The sequence below is a fragment of the Oryzias latipes genome, chromosome 14 (assembly GCF_002234675.1).
Source record: "Oryzias latipes chromosome 14, ASM223467v1".
NCBI classification, from domain to species: domain Eukaryota; kingdom Metazoa; phylum Chordata; class Actinopteri; order Beloniformes; family Adrianichthyidae; genus Oryzias; species Oryzias latipes.
The window spans coordinates 30039212-30044735 of record NC_019872.2 but is presented as its reverse complement, the minus strand read 5'-3'; positions in this window follow the sequence as shown (position 1 = coordinate 30044735).

Sequence of the window (5524 nt, the reverse complement as noted above, 5' to 3'; positions counted from 1 at the left end):
AAGTGATGCATACCGTTTCAGACTCAGTCTGCTTCCTTTTTGTTTTGGGTTGATTATTTTTCTTTTGTAGGGGGTTTTAAATATTACTGGTGGTTTACATCATTTAAATCAGAACATTAAAACTGGGATTTAACAGTTATTACTTAATTATTTATATTTATCTTGTTGTATTAAAAACTATTTAACAGCACTTATTTATTTTGATTGTTAAAATCTATTTAGTGAAGTTCAGTACTCACTTTGTATTTGCTGTAATCTGTTAGGGATACTGACAATAAAACATGTCCTCAAAACTATAAATGTCCAAAGTATTTTCTTAAAAAAAATATTCAAAAAGATTTTCTTTAGAGTAAATACGAACCTTTTCTGCTGGATTACTGCTAAAGCCACAGGGATCATTACATAATTCCAGAGCTGCTGCCACATCCCCCTGGAATGTGGTGGAACTAGAAAGTCGTCCTCTCTTGGTGTCCATTAGAGACTTGTTAGAGTGCAGACGCAACAAACGAGTCTTAGTGACTGCAGACGCAGCAGCCGTATCTTAGTTACTGCAGACGCAGCAGCCTTTTCTTAGTGACTGCAGACGCAGCAGCCGTGTCTTAATGACTGCAGACGCAGCGGCCATATCTTAGTGACTGCAGATGCAGCAGCCATATCTTAGTGACCGCAGACGCAGCAGCCGTATCTTAGTGACTGCAGACGCAGCAGCCGTGTCTTACTGACTGCAGACGCAGCGGCCATATCTTAGTGACTGCAGACGCAGCGGCCATTTCTTAGAGACCGCAGATGCAGCGGCCATTTCTTAGAGACCGCAGACGCAGCAGCCGTATCTTAGTGACAGCAGACACAGCAGCCGTGTCTTAATGACTGCAGACGCAGCGGCCATATCTTAGTGACTGCAGACGCAGCGGCCATTTCTTAGTGACCGCAGACGCAGCAGCTGCGTCTTAATGACTGCAGACGCAGCGGCCGTGTCTTAATGACTGCAGACGCAGCGGCCATATCTTAGTGACTGCAGACGCAGCGGCCATTTCTTAGTGACCGCAGACGCAGCAGCCGTATCTTAGTGACTGCAGACACAGCAGCCGTGTCTTAAAGACTGCCGACGCAGCAGCCATATCTTAGTGACTCCTGACGCAGCAGCCGTGTCTTAATGACTGCAGACGCAGCGGCCATATCTTAGTGACTGCAGACGCAGCAGCCGTATCTTGGTGAATGCAGACGCAGCAGCTGCGTCTTAATGACTGCAGACGCAGCGGCCGAGTCTTAATGACTGCAGACGCAGCGGCCATATCTTAGTGACTGCAGACGCAGAAGCCGTTTCTTAGCGACTGCAGACGCAGCGGCCGTGTCTTAATGACTGCAGACGCAGCGGCCATATCTTAGTGACTGCAGACGCAGCGACCATTTCTTAGTGACCGCAGACGCAGCAGCCGTGTCTTAATGACTGCCGACGCAGCAGCCATATCTTAGTGACTGCTGACGCAGCAGCTGTTTCTTAGCGACTGCAGACACAGCAGCCGTGTCTTAATGACTGCAGACGCATCAGCCGTATCTTAGTGACAGCAGATGAAGCAGCCGTGTCCTAGTGACCGCAGACGCAGTGGCCATATCTTAGTGACTGCAGACATAGCGGACGTTTCTTAGTGACTGCAGACGCAGCAGCCGTATCTTAGTGACTGCAGAAGCAGTGGCCATATCTTAGTGACCGCAAACGAAGCGGCCACATCTTAGTGACCGCAGACGAAGTTGCCATATGTTAGTGACTGCAGACGCAGCAGCCGTATTTTAATGACTGCAGACGCAGCAGCCGTGTCTTAATGACTGCAGATGCAGCGGCCGTGTCTTAATAACTGCAGACGCAGCGGCCATATCTTAGTGACTGCAGACGCAGCAGCCTTTTCTTAGTGACAACAGACGCAGCAACCATATCTTTGACACTGCAGACGCAGCAGGCGTATCTTAATGACTGCAGAAGCAATGGCCATATCTTAGTGACTGCTGACGCAGCAACCATATCTTTGACACTGCAGACGCAGCAGCCGTACCTTAGTTACTGCAGACGCAGCGACCATATCTAAGTGACCGCAAACGAAGCGGCCACATCTTAGTGACCGCAGACACAGTAGCCGTGTCTTAATGACTGCAGACGCAGCAGCCGTGTCTTAATGACTGCAGACGCAGCGGCCGTGTCTTAATGACTGCAGACGCAGCGGCCATATCTTAGTGACTGAAGAAGCAGCAGCCTTTTCTTAGTGACTGCAGACGCAGCAGCCATATCTTAGTGACTGCAGACGCAGCAGCCTTTTCTTAGTGACTGCAGACGCAGCAGCCGTATCTTAGTGACTTCAGACGCAGCGGCCATATCTTAGTGACTGCAGACGCAGCAGCCATATCTTAGTGACTGCAGACGCAGCAGCCGTATCTTAGTGACTGCAGACGCAGCAGCCGTATCTTAGTGACTGCAGACGCAGCAGCCGTATCTTAGTGACTGCAGACGCAGCAGCCTTTTCTTAGTGACTGCAGACGCAGCAGCCGTGTCTTAATGACTGCAGACGCAGCGGCCGTGTCTTAATGACTGCATACGCAGTGGCCATATCTTAGTGACTGCAGATGCAGAGGCTTTATTTTAGTGACTGCAGACGCTGCAGCCATGTGTTAATGATTGCAGACGCAGCGGCCGTGTCTTAATGACTGCAGACGCAGCGGCCATATCTTAGTGACTGCAGACACAGCAGCCGTGTCTTAATGACTGCAGACGCAGCAGCCGTATCTCAGTGACTGCAGACGCAGCAGCCTTTTCTTAGTGACTGCCTACGCAGCAGCCATATCTTAGTGACTGCAGACGCAGCAGCCGTATCTTAGATACTGCAGACGCAGCAGCCGTGTCTTAATGACTGCAGACGCATTGGCCGTGTCTTAGTGACTGCAGACGCAGCAGCCGTACCTTAGTGACTGCAGAAGCAGTGGCCACATCTTAGTGACCGCAGACGAAGTTGCCATATGTTAGTGACTGCAGACGCAGCAGCCGTATCTTATTGACTGCAGATGAAGCGGCCATATCTTAGTGACTGCAGACGCAGCAGCCGTATCTTAGTGACTGCAGACGCAGCAGCCATGTCTTAGTGACTGCAGACGCAGCAACCATATCTTTGACACTGCAGACGCAGCAGCCGTATCTTAGTGACTGCAGAAGCAGCAGCCGTATCTTAGTGACTGCAGACACAGCAGCCGTGTCTTAAAGACTGCCGACGCAGCAGCCATATCTTAGTGACTCCTGACGCAGCAGCCGTGTCTTAATGACTGCAGACGCAGCGGCCATATCTTAGTGACTGCAGACGCAGCAGCCGTATCTTGGTGAATGCAGACGCAGCAGCTGCGTCTTAATGACTGCAGACGCAGCGGCCGTGTCTTAATGACTGCAGACGCAGCGGCCATATCTTAGTGACTGCAGACGCAGAAACCGTTTCTTAGCGACTGCAGACGCAGCAGCCGTATCTTAGTGACTGCAGACGCAGCGGCCGTGTCTTAATGACTGCAGACGCAGCGGCCATATCTTAGTGACTGCAGACGCAGCAGCCGTACCTTAGTTACTGCAGACGCAGCGACCATATCTAAGTGACCGCAAACGAAGCGGCCACATCTTAGTGACGGCAGACACAGTAGCCGTGTCTTAATGACTGCAGACGCAGCAGCCGTGTCTTAATGACTGCAGACGCAGCAGCCGTGTCTTAATGACTGCAGACGCAGCGGCCATATCTTAGTGACGGCAGACACAGTAGCCGTGTCTTAATGACTGCAGACGCAGCAGCCGTGTCTTAATGACTGCAGACGCAGCGGCCATATCTTAGTGACTGCAGACGCAGCAGCCATATCTTAGTGACCGCAGACGAAGTTGGCATATCTTAGTGACTGCCGACGCAGCAGCCATATCTTAGTGACTGCAGACGCAGCAGCCGTATCTTAGTGACCGCAAACGAAGCGGCCACATCTTAGTGACCGCAGACGAAGTTGGCATATCTTAGTGACTGCAGACGCAGCAGCCATATCTCAGTGACTGGAGACGCAGTGACCATATCTTAGTGACTGCAGACGCAGTGGCTGTATCTTAGTGACCAGTCTTAGGAAAACTAGATAACCTGGATGTCCGATAATGTTGTGATGTCACTCTCATTTGCGTGTTCTTTGCTACTGCTTCACTCGTTTCTCAGGTTCTTCTTGTTCTCAGTAATTTGGTATTGATGATGCTTTTGACACGCCTGTGTCGCCTTGTTTACTAAGCTCTTCTATTTTATATTTCTATCTTAAAAAATGGGTGGAGATAATTGGCTGTGTCTCTCTCACGGCGCTTTCTTCTGCTCCACCTGAAAGGAATCAGGAATTCTTTTGTATTGATGTGTTTTCATGAAACCTTTCTGAAGTATTTGTCTTTTTTCAAAGGCTGGTCGGGTTAAGCTCTATTTCCTATAGATTTGTTACATAACAACAATATCAAGACTAATAAGTGAACATTAAATGCTTTGTGTATTCCTCTGGTGTGAGTCCAGCAAGCATCCAGGAGAAGGTGTTTCTTAGAGAACAGGCAGCAGCGGTTTCCTGGGTCTGAATGACTGTTCAGAGGGCGAGCAGCAGAAAGAGGCTGTAGCCTTTTCATTAACAAAGGTGTGGCAGAAGGTCATGATACTGAATAGAGGTAAGATCGGGCCTAAAAAATCCAGCCCGACCCGACGCAGGCCCGCAGGCATTAAAGCCGAACCCGGTCCGAACCCGACCAATCAACTTGATTTGCAGGCCCGAGCCCGAAGCAAACCCAAAATTTCCATTTATCCCATAGTATTTTTGGCACAAAAAAAACGCCAGATTTCTTAAAGGTAAAATAATCGACATATTTTTACAATCATGAAAGTTATTTTCTTTGGAACAGAGAGTGGTCGCTGCAGCCGCGTGCGTACTCAAGCTCGCTGTTGTGCCATAGAGTTCCGCCGGAAGCGCTGCGCATAGGTTCCTCCCTACATGATAAATGCATTTGCACAACGAAATAACACTGGAAGACAGAATAAGAGCCCAGACAAAGAGAGATCTTGATGCGCACTCGCTTCATTACGCGGAGAAATTCTGCAGCCGCGGTGCATGTTTGCCTTTTCAGTTCCCCTGTCTTAAGTTTCTCCTTGACTTCTTGCTGCTCCATATCGGGGATACCTGAACAAAATAGATGGGGACTTGTGAAGGGAAGATTACATTCACGACACATGCGCAGAGCTGCGGGTGGCCGGCGCCCCCCTCTTTCTGCCAGTTGCTGGACCACAGTGTCTGTCAATCAACGGTGGGCTGGTGACTGGGGAGATAGAGGGGGCGGGGTCTACCTGTGTGTGTGTGTGTGTGTGCGTTCGGTGAACGTTCTCCCCCTGAGTGTGCCTTCGGTTCGTGCGGTAACCGTTCTGACATACAGGATTAAGAAACAGCTGTTTGACAACCGCCGCCTAAGGAGTTTCTTTGCAGCCATTAAAATATATTTATTAAAAAA